The 16,472-nt window shown below is 38.4% G+C and overlaps 1 pseudogene; it reads right to left on the bottom strand.

Moving 5' to 3' along the window:
• Positions 1-344: 344 nt before the first annotated feature.
• Positions 345-11,057, bottom strand: LOC127220768 (coiled-coil domain-containing protein 43-like; annotated as a pseudogene).
• Positions 11,058-16,472: the final 5,415 nt, after the last annotated feature.

The following is a 16,472-nucleotide window of genomic DNA, read 5'->3' as shown; positions in this document are numbered from 1 at the left end:
TGATAGCTGTTGTCCAAAGTCAAGTAAAGAAGGACTTGATTTACAGCTGGGCATGGCTGTGACAAGAGGAGGACTGGAGTTTCTGCTAGCCCCTGACTCTCCCAGTTTGTCCACTCTCACTTGATAAGCTTGTTAACCACCAACTATATATCTTGTGTTAGCAAAATTTCCAGTGTTTTTCTCTAAAAGAGTAATTCCTTCGGTTTCTCCAAACCAGGAATTATTAGGTCTTAATACTCATGTTGCAGGTGTGTCTAACATGATGCTGACGGTAGCTGTAACTTCAGCCTAACACAAAGTCATAAACTTACTTTAAAAACATTTTTTGCAAGTTTTAAAAAACGTTATGCCACAATATTAAAAAGTTGGACATACCTGCAGAATAAATCAAGAATAAAATCAAGAGGGGATTCAAGGAAACTCGAGTTATTTAGCTAACAATGATAACCTTATATCTCAAACTGACACATCCTTCTTAAGTCATAGACTACATGAAAAGTATGTAGTTCTCTATTTTAAAAGATACTCGATTTTCTCATACGGTTAAGTTTGTCTTCAGTACTGGGGATCAATCCCAGGGCCTTATGTGCTAAGAAGGCACTCAACCCAGCTACAGTTTAAGTAAGCCCAGATCTATTTCACCCCAAATACTGTCTTCCATTTTCCTAATCTTATGTTATATAAAATCTGGATCTAGGTAGGGCTCTTCATTAGCTATTTCAGCCATAAAATACTGCTACTACAAGTCATAATCCTAAGGCTGACTAACTAAGGCAAGGGCATTGAACTGAGTTCAAGGCCAGCCTAGATTACCGAATGAAACCCTGTTTCAAAACAAAAAACCACTACATTTTGAGGCGAATATTGCCACAGGAGCAATTTGCACTTTTTCTTCTCTTTCTTTCTGTTTTTTAAATCTCAGAAGGAATGATCATGATTCCTTCAGGATGTTATACAAAGTGAGGGAAGACTTTAAAAAAAAAAAAGCCAGAAGAGCACGGGATTTCAGTACTAAAATAGAAAGGTTACCCTAATTCCAGATCTTTGGTAAAGATACTAACTAGAATTGATTGCCTACACGACCAAACATGGCACATTTTGTAGTTACAAGTGATTGTGATTTTCCCTTTGAACATGTAAACAGAGGGAGAAAGCCTTAGGAAATTTGGGGAAATGCATTAGTCTCAGTTGTCTTAAATATACAGACGCATAATCGATTCTCTGGTGGAAGGAGTGGGAGAGGTTATCGCTTACGTACCCCTCTCTGTATCCTTTTTTTTTTTTTTTTTTTTCTTTCTCCTTGCGCTCCTGCTTGGCTAGTTTGTCCTTCTCCCTCAGCAGTTTGTCCTGTTCCTTCTTCCTTTGGGACTCATCCCGAATAGAGTCTCGCTACAGTTTCTGAGCATTGAGAACATCTTCCACGTTGGTGTTTCTGAACAGAGATTTTTCAGACGTGATGTTTGTTGTTGAGGTACCCAGATCACTTTCTCATCTGTTTTGTCCTCTTCGTCTGTCACATCTGCATACTGGGCCAACAGGGCTTCTTTCCTATGCCTCTCTTCTTCGGAAACCATCCTGGGCTTCACCACGATCTGTGCCATCAAGGTGGCAATGGCCTGGACCTCATCTTCTTTTTCTATTTTGGTGGTAACATTTTTCGTTTCTGACCATCGTTCCACAATTTCCTTACAGTTATCAAGGAGGGAATCTTCTTCCAGGAAAGCAGAGAGGATACTCTACAGGGCGCCCAGCTTCTCCTGGAGGACACCAAGAATGTAAGTGCCATACACGCACAGCTCGGTCCACTCCCAGAGCCTCCAACCGTCCGTCCAGCCAGGATCCAAAACCCCAGCCATCGCCTTCTCCTAGGACTGCTGCAGCCACTTCGCTGGCGCCAGCATGCTGGGGACAGGGTCCTCCCGGACCCGGAGGTGCCTACCACAGTGCCTGATGGGCCACACCACTCCATATAATATATTCCTATTATAGTTTCCCTTTCCCCAACTCTTCCCAGATCCTCCCTACCTCTTCTCTTACCCAAATCCACACTCTTTCACTCTCTTTCATTAGAAAGCCAACAGGTGTTTACAATTAATAATAAAATAAGATGAAATAAAGCCATAAAGCTACTAACACATGAAGGGACCCCTACCTACATGATGCCATCTAATCTTAATTACCTTTTTAAAGTCTGACCACTAAATACAATTTGTTAATGTATATATTTTATAATTTAGCTTCCAATACATGAAAATGGGGGTTGTGCTGTGGATTTGGACCACAACTATTACTGATTATTTTAACTGCTATTCCATTAGTGGCCAATCTCCATTAATGTGAAGAGAAGATCTAAATGAGCAAATCAATAGTTCAGAATCTCCACATGCCTCACAAATTATATTGCCACCTTGATACTTTTCTTTTTTTATTTTTATTTTATATATCGATCCCAGTTCCCTCTCCCTCCTTCCCTTCCTCCCTCCCTCCCTCTTTCCCTCTCTCTCACCCTGCCATTCCCCCCACAACCACCTTCCCCTCCCACCCCACCCCCACTCCATATGTAGGGTGATGCCTTTCAGGAGGGGTCATCTAAATCTTTTAAGTCATTTTGAGTAGGGACTAGGCCTTCCTTCATGCCTCTAGGTTAAGGGAGTATCTCTCCATGGAGAATGTACTCCCAAAGTCCTTTTATGCACCAGGAATACATCCTGGTTCCACTGTCTGAGGTCCCTTAGACTGCTCAGGCCTTCTAAATGAGACCCATGTTCAGAGGGGCTGAGTCAGTCCAATGTTGGATTCCCAGCTATCAGTCTGGGGGCCTGTTAGCTCCTCCTTGTTCATGTCAGCTGTTTCTGTGGATTTCTATAGCCTAGTCTTGTCCTCCCTCTCTGCATCTGGATTCCAATTCGGCTCAGTGTTTAGTTGTGGGTGTCTGCTTCTGTTTCCATCAGCTACTAAATGAGGGCTCCATGATGGTGGATACATTAGTCATCAATCTCATTATCAGGGAAGGGCATTGGGGGTCAGTCTTGTAGGTCTCCGGACATTTCTCTAGATTCAGTTTTGTCTTCAAACCTATAATGGCTCCCTCTTTTATGCTCTCTCTCTCTCTCACTCTCTTTTCTCTCCTGACTCAATCTTCCTAGTCCCATGTGCTTTCCTCTCCTCCCCTTCTCTTTCGCCTAACTCCCTCTCCACTCTCTGTCCCCTCACCTCTCTCAAAATGCTCAGGAGATCTTGTCCCTTTCCCCTTCTGTAAGGGACCTTATATGAACCTCTTAGAATCCTCCTTATATCCTAGTTTCTCTGGCGGTGTGAATTATAGGCTGGTGATCCTTTGCTCTAGGTCTAAAATCCATATATGAGTGAGTACATACCATGTTCCTCTTTTTGTGACTGGGTTACCTCATTCAGGGTGGTTGATTCAAGTTCCATCCATTTGCCTGTGAATTTCAAGATTCCATTGTTTTTTTTTTTTTCCTACAGAGTAGTATTCCATTGTGTAAATGTGTCACATCTTCTTTATCCATTCTTGAGTTGAGGGACATCTAGGTTGTTTTCAGGTTCTTGCTATTACAAATAATGCTGCTATGAACATAATTGAATACATGTCTTTTTTGCATGGATCATCTTGACACTTTTCATAATCATTTTCTTCTGTTTGGTGCCTGTATTAGTTATTATTGCATTGCAGTTGTAAAACACCATGACTGAGGCAGCTTATAGAAGGAAGGGTTTATTTGAGTTTATGGTCTCAGGAGATAAGAGTCCATCACCATTCTGGCAGGGAGGCTGGGCAGCAAGCAGGCATGGAGGCTAGGGCAACAAACTGAGTGCTCGCATGGAATAGTACACTTTGTTAAATTCTCAAAGCCCACCTCCAGTGACATAATCCCTTCCACAAAATCTCCTAAACCTCCCCCAAACAGTGCCACTAACCTGGGACCCAATGTTCAAATATATGAGCCTATAAAAGACAATCTCATTCAACCCACCACAGTGGCCTCATAAACATAAATACCCAACCATCTCTTAGACACAAATTACTCTTTATTTCTTTGGTTATTGCAGGATATTGAACACATTTCAGACATTATGATTTTAATAACAAATTCAGGCTTTTAAGCCCTATCACACAGCTCTGTTGATAAGTAAAATTTTCTCCCTGGCAATTTGTGTACTTACCTTTCTGTCACCTTATTAGGTTGACAATAATAATCTTTAAGTGAAATTACATTTAGCAGATATCCTAATGAATAAAGTCATAGGCTGGCTGGGGTCAAATATATATATATTCCTCTGTAAAGCCTTACTCTTAATGTATTTGTTAGGCTGATAAGATTACTAGACGTATATTCACCAGAATCATTAGAAACTATTCACAAGTTCAAATGTCACAAGCAGAGGTGAGATAGCTGGTGGATGTGGCAACATTGCAGTTTGTAATACAAAGATGTGGATTAAGTTGATCCCTCACTGCTCTACAGAGGTTTCACTTTGTAGGCAAAGGTTGGTAAGTTCTTCAATGAATCCTCTTGAAGGAAGTAGCACACAATCTAACATCATGCTTAGGATTTGAGCCTTTTGTCTTTTGCCAAGCCTAGCTTTAGTTGCAGCTTTCCTGCTTCCTATTGCTAATTTCTTGATTTCAAATTTGTGATTTGTGAAGTGAAGACAACTAAGGATTAGATGAGATGATGTCTGTAAGGTTTAGTGCAGCAGGCTGCTCTCAGTAAACGTCAATGGTAAAAATCAGGTCATTGAGGCTTGGACAAGCTCTTGCTGGTGATCTGGCAGTAATTTTTCTCTACAATTTAAAAATGGGGTCTCTGAGGAAATGCTAGGCTCATGATCTTGAAGCAAATAGAGTGTTGGATTGCGTGTCTCAGTTGAGTAGAGCAGAGGTACATGAATACTGGACTTTTTCAGTCTGCCCGTTTCCAGATGAAATATTAGGCTTTTTTTTTTTTTTTTGCACAAGCATGTAAATCAATAAGCTGACACTCAAATATTCATTGAGTCTACATTGCTTGGCACCAGAGGATATTGATTATTTGTACTGAATTGGGATCAATTCAGGGGCACTGTGGTGAGAAGTATTTCCTCTGGCAGGCAAGCAATTCTGCCCCTCTTACTGAGCCCAAACAAATGAATGGTATGCAATAGAGTTTTATGCATGCCCAAATCCTTCTTCTAGTGGTCTCTGGCTATGTTTCACTTACAGTTGTACCCAGATTATATAACAGTTTTCCTGGAATCAAGAAGATGATTCACAAATGATGGTTGAGTAAGTGCAGGAAAGACAAAATCCAGTTGTGCTATTTCAGAACCCAGAGATTATTGCTACATGTCTTTCTTCATACTGACTTTACTAACTTTATAGAGGCTGCCAGCTAGTGTCCTTAGATAGGTGTGGAACATGGATTATATTCTGTCCTGTGTTATTTTAAGTATATGTAATTCCCCTGCCTCTACTCTAAATGACAGTGTAGTACTGGGTAGGAAGATAACCCTTAGAGTCTACCCACCAGGACTTAAATCTTGACTTCTACTGGTCATACTTCAGTTATGTCATTTAGCACTAGTCTATCTTAGTTAATTTTTAAATTGGAGATTATTGTATTAATATTTCTAGAACCATTTAAATAAATGAGTTAATATGCTTCTGGTATACATATTATTGCTTATTTTGGGTAAGTATGCTATATAATGTTAATATTAACATATTTAGCTAACAATAATAACTGACTATAAGGTATGAAATGGGAAATCAGTTTTTCAAATGACAAAAGAAACATTAATAGATGTTTATAATCACCCCATTTATCTTTCCCACTTATGACCTGTAATATTTCTAGTACATTGCTGTGTTCTACCTCCGTGAAAATCAATTAAACACACAGTATTTATATTTACTAAACTCAGTTCAGACATTCTCTATTCAACCTTTAGGATTACTCCTTGTTTCAGATATATTGTGTTCCTGGGTAGATTATGGCATGATAACTTGACACTAAATGGTCATTTTAGGTACTCCAGTTACAAAGTAATAAAAGCAAGAATTCTGCACCTACATTTGTCTAACAGGTGTTTCCCTCTCCTCTTCTGCTTCGTTCTCCTCTTCTTTCTATTCTTTTTCTTCTCTTTCTTCCTTCCTTTCCATCTCTCATTCCCTTCCTTCTCTCCCTCCATCCCTTCCTTCACTCCATTCCTTCTCCCCAATTCTCTTTCTTAAGTCAGGGTCTACACATGTAGCTCTGGTTGCCATGGCACTATGTAGTCCAGAGTTAAACTAAAACTTGCAGTTATTCTCTTGTCTCTGCTTCCCATGTTCTGTGATCACAGTCAAGAAACACCATGCCTGGCTTAGTATATTAGTTTTGACAAAAAGGTGAACTATTTTTAAAAATATATAATCATATGTATTTATTATCCATTCTCTCTCTCTCTCTCTCTCTCTCTCTCTCTCTCTCTCTCTCTCTCTCTCTCTCTCTGTGTGTGTGTGTGTGTGTGTGTATGTGGCATGAACATGATGAGATAATTTACAGGAGTCTGTTCTTCTATCATGTGGGTCCCAGGGATATAACTGGTAGTCAAGCTTGGCAACAAGAGTCTTTACAAGTTGAAGCCCTTCAGTGGCCCATGATAGACTCTTTCACAGAGAAGAAATAACACCTCTGTGGTAGTTTGGATGTAATTGGTCCCCATCCTCTCACAGGGAGTGACACTAATAGGAGGTGTGGCTTTGTTGGACTTGTATGGCCTTGTTGAATGAAATGTGTCACTGTGGGGGTGGACTGGGGTTTCATGATGATACTACCCAGTGTCAGTCCACTTCCTGTTGCCTTCTGATAAAGATGTTGTCTGAAGCTTATCTGCCTGCTTGCCATCATGTTTCTCCCCAAGATAATAATGGATTGAACTGTAAATGAGCCTCCCCAATTTTCTTTATAAGAGTTGCCATAGTCATGGTGTCTCTTCACAGCAAATAGAAACCATAAGACACCCTCCTATGGGAAGTTGTCCAGCACAACCCTGAAAGCAGTAGTAAGAGGTCATGAGAATTAGTATCTTTCAAATTCTGTGTAACCAATTAGTTCATTTCCCTCAAACTGTTAGAATATGTTCAACCAGTGTCATTACTGTTTTAGTACTGTCTAAAATGATTGAACTTTGCAAGCCAGTTGGCCAATAATCAGACTAAAGAACACTTAGCATGATGTGACTTTTCAGAAGTCCATTATATTATTTATGTTTCTTAATTGTTGTAACTATGTACTTAATAAAATGAGTTTAAGGAAGAAAAGATTTATTTTGGCATAAAGTCCATAAAGTGCACCACAGCAGGAAAAGCATGGCAGACAGAGCAAGTAGTTCGAGATGTGGCAGCAAGAACATGGGACCACTTGACTTAACTGTGTGCTATAGTCCGGGAGCAGGGATATGAATGCTAGTGTTCAGCTCACTTTCTACTTTTTATTTGAGCGGATCCCAGCCCATGGGATGGTGCTGCTCACATTCAGGGTGGGTCTCTACATTGCATTTTCAGCTCTGATTGTCACCATTAATGTGTCTAAAACATTAAAAATTTCATTAGAGATGTTGTACTTGTTGTGAGGCAAAGTAAAAATACACATACTCTATGAAAGACTTAAATTACTCTTCAAAAATCACTCTTCCTTTGATAGGCATAGCAATATGTTAGCTTTTATTTTCATTTCATAATATTGATCAAACTACTAGTAATTGTAGACAACAACACTAGCTGAAAAAAACAATAGACATACAATGAAATGCCCTACTACTAAGAAATAGTCATTCCACTAACAATGGTTCAATTCATTCCTTTGAAAAATGAAAAAAAATATTTTGTATTTGTTCTTCAAAAATACCATACCTGTCTGCAATGAGTTTTGATCATATCCACTCCTACTATCTATTTTCATCTCCCCTCAGGACTCCCCACACACAGTGGAATATTTCTTAGATATAAAGAAAATTGGAAATCATAAATTTTTTGAAAATGATGGAGGTTTCTATGTAGAAGTAGAAACTTTAAGCTGAGCAGGATATAAGAAAGTAAGGGACAAGATACTGCAAAAATTATCAATGTAGAAGACTCCCTCAAGTTGTGTCACTGGGAGATTGGCACAAGTGGAACTATATTTCCAAGTACAAGAAAACTGAACCTAACATCTAAGTCATTGTCAGAAGTCTTAATTCACTGCTTTGCAATGGCACATGGGAAACTATCAACTAGAGGGTAGGAGGGTCTACTTGTGACTTCCAAAATTTCTGTGTTGAAATCTATACTCAATGTTGGGATGAAGGGTCTTTCTTGAGAAAATGGATTATGAGGACAGAGACTGCAGGACCTGGGATTAATGGCCTCATAAAAGAGGCCCAAAGATATTCACTTATTCCTTCTTCAAGGTGGGGATGAAGGAAGAAGGCACTATAAAATGAAGCAGAGAATGGGCTCCTACAGAACACCAAGTACTCAGTACTGTAGAAACTTATGCAATAAATTTAATTGTTTATATGTAGTTTTCTATGACAGTGTGAATGGAGAAGATAGGACAGTAACTAACATGCATTTTCCCTGTGAGTCTCATTTCAAGATTTGCATTCTTAGTGTTTGCTCAGACATAAATGTGGCATCCACTGTTGATCATCAGTTTAGCAGGCAATACTTGGAAGATAATAGAAGAGCTGATGAATGGAACACTTCTTGATCAACTGGAGAGTTATAACCCAGGTCTGATGATGTTTAAAACTTTCCCTAGCTTGTGTCTAAGTCTACAGTGAAGTGAGATGGAAAGAGAATTATGAATCGGAGTGATTAATGAATACGAGCTTCCAAACTGGTGTCAGGGAGAAAAACAAAAGGACTGTTTAAATCAGATATAGCCAGGCAAACAAGAGGCTTTCATTTTCTAGCTCTGGCAGATTAGAGTTAGGCCTGTCTTCCTTCTGTAAGCAACTACAATTTCTGAACGTTTTTAGACATTGTGCCAAAAGCAGCATTGGCTGTGATCTCAGAGAAAAGCAAAGCAAATGAAAACTATCCAGGCAGCCTGGAGGGACTTTCTGTACTGTAGCTCAGGGAGAAGCTAATACAAAGTTGGACATTTTTTTTCTGGGTCCAAGAGTCATAAATTAGAGTGGTGTGGGTCAGAGCAATGAAAAGAGGAGGATTACTCAGAAGAACTCCAAAAATCTTTTTGTCATTTATTGGTGAATAGAAAGATATGTGCATTAGGGTGAAAAATGTCCTCAAAACAATTTGCCAACTGAATAATTTCCAGAATTGAACATGGTTAGTTGATCTTTGACTTCTGAGTAGCCATATTGTGACCTTACTAAAGAGCTAGATATTTAATAGTAATGGGAAGAGGTTCTACCTCTGTGGTGGGACTGAATTCAATCAAACACTAGGAGACTTCACAACTACTTCACAACAAATTTTAACATATATACCCCCAAAATCACAACTCTTCAATGAAACAAATAACATTTAGGCTAGCACAAAGTAGTATGTTACAGTGTCCATCTGCCAGTAGAATATTTCTAACTATGCAAAGGGAAATATTAGCCATGAGAAATGGAAAATGAAAAAATCCAGATGTTACAGAAATAATGGTGTTACTGGACAAGGACTTTAAAATGATTTCTGGCTTGGAACTGTTAAAAAACAAAACAAAACAAAATGAACAACCAAAACAAGAATATTTATGGGGAAACTAAAAAAAATCACAAAATGAAATTATTTACATATTATTATAAAGACATAGTTGTGAATTAAAAAACCTCAATAAAAGGTTTTAACAGTAGATTACAAACCAGTATAAAAACCTGAACACAGAGTAATACAAGTTCTCCAAAGTTAAGCATGAAAAGATGCAAAATGAGTGGCCTTCAGTTACTTATGACACAGTGACAACCTAAATGCCCCTCAACTGAAGAATGGTTGTAGAAAATGTGGTACATTCACACAATGGAGTACTGCCCAGTGGAAAAAACAATGGAAAGTTGAACTTCCCAGGCAAATGGATGAACTAGAAGAAACCATCCTGAGTGAGGTAACCCAGTCACAAAAAGACAAACACGGTGTGAACTCACTCATATATGGTTTTTAGACATAGAGCAAAGAATTAGCAGCCTAGAATCCATACCGTCAGAAAAGCTGGGAAACAAGGAGAACCCTGAGAGAGACACACGTGTTCCCCCAGAGAAGGGGAAAGGGACAAGATCTCACAAACAAATTGGGAGCATGGAGGGAGGGGAGAGGGAGTTAGGAGTAAAAGAAGGGGAGAATTCTTGTAGACATTAAAGAAGGAACTCTCATATAAAATCTTGGAAAATGAGAAAGAATTTACCATTTCCCCATTTATTCAATGAGGCTATCTCACTGACATTATGAAAAAGCATCAAACACACAAAATCACTTTAAGCAAATTGTAAAGTGAATCCCTCTTAAAAATTCTCAGAAAATTTTCTTGGCATTTCAAAATTGTGCATTAAGAACAATACCTACTGGAAAAGTAAGGGTTTATTCTGGAATTAAACTTTAAACATTTGGGAATCATTTTAATCCACTAGAAATAGACCTATCTGGATATGGCCAGTAGTTGGGCTTTCTCAGCGAGCATTGCTTTACAGAAACCCATCATGAATGGATTTCTAGGCACTCAGTTTTGTTGCACTGAGTTTACCAACTTTTCAAAAATAAGTATAATAAAGACCTGCTTCTTGTTTCCAATTGTATTCTGCCGACAACTTCATTCACAATATAGTCATTGCCATTCCTTCCCTGAAGCACCAAATAGAACCAAAGAGAAGATATTTAGTTTATAGGACATTTTACATTTGTGGAAGACCATGTCTGAGGTCTTATGTTGCCCTGTGTTCACTAAGCCGACACTGTCAATTGTAGCTCAACTGTTGAGGATACTGTGGTGAATTCAATACATTCAGAAGGATATTCCATGTACCTTGTGAGCCCTGATGTGATTTCCTTCAACTTTTGCAATCCCTTCAGATGTGTCTGTTTTCATTTTCCCATTGGCAAGTTTCTATCCTGAGTCATAGTGACCTCTGCCTGCCCTGTAATAAGGAAGGAGGTGTTGGACGACTGCTGTTGAACATGTGAGATGAAGGAATGGCATACTTTGGAGAGCCCAGTATGGAGCCTCTCTCAAGCATTTCCAAGAGTCACTCACTGATGTCTTCATACTATGCTTTTATACCATTGTATAGGTCTAAAGCAGTGTTTCCTGTGGGCAGCCTGAACTTTCCCAGATTTCCTTGATCCTCTACAATTCTCCAGTTCAGGAGACTCTGTAGTTTGACATTTGACTACATTCTTATAATCCCAAAACTAGCTCCAGCTTGCCTTACAACATATCAATGATGTGTTACCTTATGTGTTCACCTCCCTCTGTGGTTGACTTCTGGGGAAATTAGCCAGAACATCAGCTGCTCCAACTGTGCTATCAAGTGAATATGCCCTAGTTAGACAAAAAGCTTTTCCCCTTTTCCTTCTAAACAGTGTTTTTTATAGTTGCCTTTAGATGACAAACAGGTTAGCCAAATCATTCCAATTGTTTGTTTTTTTCATTTGCCCCATATGATTGAAGGAAGATAGGAAGTTAGACAGTCTGAAGAGCTGAATCCATCATTCTCTCCTCTACAAGACTTCAATGTTCTTTTCTGAAGGAAAACACTGCAGTTCACACAGGAGCCAGCCAACAAGCAGTTGACCAAGAAATTTCCAAAAGAATCTTCCTAGCTCACAGCAAACAGTTTGTCAGGTGGTCGGTTCTTGAAGCAAGTTTGCAGATGACCACTGTAACAGTCCCCCATAGTTCTCTGGCATCTGGCTAAGGTTCTGAAGGCTTCTTTACCTCACAATGGGCAAAATACACACAAAAACCTCTGTGCTTTCCAGGAGGAGGTTTAGACAAGGGACATGGAATGGAAATGGAGTGAAGGGGAAAACACAAACAATGTAAAAAAAAAAAAAGAGGACATTCCCAATTACATGGAATGTATTAAAGAAATGTGAGTGATTTAGATTGGGGCATAAAATAAAACACTATTGCTTTGTATGAAACACATTTATTCTGCAAGGGGATTTAAAGAAAGGTGAAGGCAATCTGAAGTTTATTCTTGCAAGATAGCATAGTCTTAGAAGTCTATGGTAGAAACTATATCTCTGTTTGAAATGAGCACAAAAAGGAAGGAAAACAGAAGCACCACCGAGAAATGAAAAAAGAGTGTTTACAGATTTATTGCAATTCAGAGATGGGGAGATATGAATCAAGAGGCTGTTGGTACTAAGCAAAAGAAATACCAATGTCTATTTTATGGGACTGTGTTCTAATTTATGATTTTCAACACATAATAAAATTTCATGGATAGTTCTTTACATGGCCATGTATTAAAATAACTGAAATAAAATACCATGTATTAAAATAACTACACCTGTTATCATCATCAAGTACTCTATGGTAGTAACTGCCATATTCAGTTCATTTTCCCTTTCACTAAGACCACTGATTTGGACTTTTTTTTTCCATTTTCCAATTTCCCCTTTCTTCAACTCATGATAATACCCTTTCCTCTGATTTCAATAATAAAATAGGAGAAAGAGAAAACAGATCTCTGTCATATTCAAACTACCCAAATTCATGAACTATCATATTCATGTGTGTCCAAGCTAGGACAAATATATGGCCTAAGGGTAGCTCTGAATGCATATGGACCAACCCAAAAACCTTAAACTTGTTTAAACCATTATGAGGTGTGTGTATGTGTGTGTTAGTTTTATTTACAAATTGATCAGTGTTCAGGAATGACTCTCTCAAGATGACAATGTTGTATTGCAACAAAATATTGAATGTTGTGGAATATTTGTACACTGTGTGAACATGTTTTGCTATTATTGCTGTAAGAAAAAACTAAATTGTCAATAGCTAGGCAGGAGGTGTTGGTGGGACTTCCAGGCGGAGAGAGAGGAAGAGGCATTGAGGCAAGCAGAAATGTCAGGAGATTCAAAGCAAGCAGGATGTGGAGAAGAGATTACAGCCATGAGACAAGTGGCAGAACATAGTTTAACATAATGGATTAACTTAAGTTATACGAGCTAGTTAGGAACAGGCTGAGCTTTCATAATTAATAATAATAATGACAATGTCTCTGTGTCATTACTTGTGAGCTGGTGGCCCCAAAGAAAGTCCGACTACAAATTGAATATCTCATGCAGATTCTAGTACTCTGCTTTCTCTCATTTTATAGTAAATTGTCTGTGTTTCAAACTTTTGGCCAATCCATCACTTGCTGGCACCTTCTCCCCAACTACTTTCCTCCTGGAGCTATTTTTTTTTTTTTGGTTGTTGTTGTTGTTACTATGTTATCACTTTTCTTCACTGTATTATTTTCAAAATCATTCACACAGGCTTCAGTATGCCTCATGCTCAAAAAAGCAGCAACTCAAATCAAACTAAACAGATAAAAGCGAAAAGCTCAGTCACACATCTCTCTCCAGTTATGCTCTTATTCCTTTTCTCTACTGTTTAGCAAAAGAAACAGACCTGTTGTTTACCCCGTCTCCATTTTTTTGCTTGACATCTATTCTCAAGTCATTTCAACTAGAATTTCTTTTCTAACTGAAATCTCATTTTATTAGGATCATTAATGATAATCATGTTTCAATGTCAAATAGACAAGGCTGTTGTCTAGCATGGTTCTTAGTAAGAATTGAAGATAATTAATGGCTATTTAGGGAACTGATCTAAACGTGTTTTTTTCCCTTACTTCTAAAATATTACATTGTGTTTCCTTATCCTTTATTCTATCATTTTCCCACAGGATCCTCTTGGCTTATTATTTCTAGTACTTGGTCATCATAAATCTGATTCTGAAATATGTAGTGAACCTACCTTGCCTCCTGGCACCAAATTGGCTCCTAGTGATGGTTAAACTAATGTCAACTTGAAACAATCTAGAATCACCAAGTAGAGAGTCTGTGGGCATTGTCTTGATTATGTTAACCATAGAAAAGCCCCTTACATTGTGGGTGGTACCACTCCCCAAGAAATGGACTCTTAACTGTTTAAGAGTATGAAAGTCAGTGGAGCACCAGCTGCATACATCAATGTAACACTGTCTACTCTTGACTATGATGTAATGTGACTGGCTGCTTCAAGTTCTCTTCTCATTGAGATCCCCATGATGATGGACTTGGAAGTATAAGCCAAACAAGCCATTAAATAAAACCACAACATGTTCAGATTTCTATTTCACCTTAAACTTAACAGTTCCAGAAAAACTCCATATTTCTTCCTTCCCAAAACTTAATCTTCCTATTTCCCATCCTCTCTGCTGCTCAGGCTAAAAGTTAACAATTTTGTCTCTGTCTCCTATACAATATACACACAAAAACTTCTGTCTCTATTTTCAAATCCTATTCTGTCCATCATTTCCATGATGACTCGTGTTAGCTTGTAAGTAAGAGATTCATGAGAATTGGCTGATTTTATGTGGTGTTATGTTTTGTTATTTTATTTGCATGATTTTATCTACACTTTCATGTTAGTTTAATTTATGTTTCAGGTGGCAACTTGAAAGGAGGGCTCAAGAGAGAATTTCAAGTTTAAGAATATTAAGAGCATATATCTTAGCTAACTGAAGCTTTTGTTGTCAGAAGCAAGAGGTAAAATATGTGTCATGGCCACATCTTAGAGACTGGAATCAATCCTGTGATGATGCATGTGGTTAATAACTTAGTGATAGTTACATAATCACATTTGGTAGAAAAATAAATGGTCTTAAGCCACATGGTGAGAGATACAACTGCCAAGTGAGAAGTTGGACTTCTGTTTCATCCACATAGATGAGTCCTGTACCTTTGTATGTTTTCCCTTCTATGCACTGGGAACAGAAACAGCCTGTGATCACAGCAGAACTGTTATGTGGTGAAATCATGCATTTGTGTGATTTCCACATCTTAAAGAAAAGGTGAAACTTTCATACGTTAACTTTCCAAGATACAATTGAAGGTTGCCTATCTCTGTGTTTATTCATTTTTGAACAATATATAATAAATGTTGGAAAACTCATAATAGAAAAGAAACTTGAGCTGGAGAAAAGGAAAGCTTCAATTATTTACCAATCTTTTCTTGGATAGACAGACCATGACAGTAATACTTAATGCTTTTTTATGCACACAAAATTTCTATGATCTTAGTTTTACAAACATTTTATCTAGATGTCAGACCTTTCCTTAGAAGCACTGTCAATTATGACATTGGTATTGTCTTAAAAATTCTGCTCTTAATCTACATTAAAAATTGATGTTTGATCGATTACATTATAGGTATTCTTAATTACTAAGTGTTTAGAATTAATGAGTATTAGCACAGTTAAACAAATATTTTAAATGTAATTATTCCCTAAGAATTCTTGTTAGGAGTTGAGAGGCATTTTCATTTTTATTCTGTACTGTTTGGTATAGATAATTTGAGAATTTACAGACAACTGTGTACTGAAGTTTCATGCAATTGATATTTTGCAGATCTCCAAGAAGGAAATTGAGTTGATATTTCCTGTAGTATGTGACAATAGCCAAACCAGTCCACTTGTATTTTTTGTTTTGTATATTCTTTTTTATTTTTCAGAATTGTTTTTACTTAAATGTGAAACAAGTTTGTTTCACATGTCAATCCCAGTTCCTGCACCCTCCCCTGTCCCCGCCCCCACCAACCCCCATCCTATCCCCTTTCTGCTCCCCAGGGAAAGTGAGGCCTTCCATGGGGAATCTTCAAAGTCTGTCACATCATTTGTAGCAGGGCCTAGGCCCTCCCCCATGTGTCTAGGATGAGAAAGTACCCCTCTATGTGGAATGGACTCCCAAAGTCCATTCATATACTAGGGATAAACACTGATCCCATACTAGAGACCCCATAGTCTGCCCAGTCCTCTAAGCTAACGCCCACATTCAGGACGTCTGGGTCAGTCCTATTCTGATTATCCAGCTATCAGACTGGAGTTCATGAATTCCACCTTGTTCAGGTCAGCTGTTTCTGTGGGTTCTTCCAGCCTGGTCTTGACCCCTTTTCTCATCATTCCTCCCTCTCTGTAACTGGATTTCAGGAGTCGGGCTCTGTGTTTAGCTGTGGGTGTCTACCTCTACTTCCATCAGCTACTAGATGAAGGTTCTAGGATTGCATATAAGGTAGTCATCAATCTCATTATCAGGGAAGGGCACTAATGCTCATATTTTAGTTGGGGTCATCCTTGTAGATCTCTGGACATTTCCCTTGAGCCAGATTTCTCTTTAGACCTATAATGGCTCCATCTATTTTGGAATATCTTTTCTTTTTTTCCTCTATTCTTTCCCTTACTCAATCTTCCTGCTCCCTCATGCCCACCTCTTCCCTTCTCTTCCTTCTAACTTCATCTCCTCTTCC

Source organism: Phodopus roborovskii, unplaced genomic scaffold (assembly GCF_943737965.1).
Source record: "Phodopus roborovskii unplaced genomic scaffold, PHOROB, whole genome shotgun sequence".
Classification (NCBI taxonomy): domain Eukaryota; kingdom Metazoa; phylum Chordata; class Mammalia; order Rodentia; family Cricetidae; genus Phodopus; species Phodopus roborovskii.
Note: the sequence above shows the minus strand (reverse complement) of the source record. Positions and strands in the feature narration are given on the sequence as shown.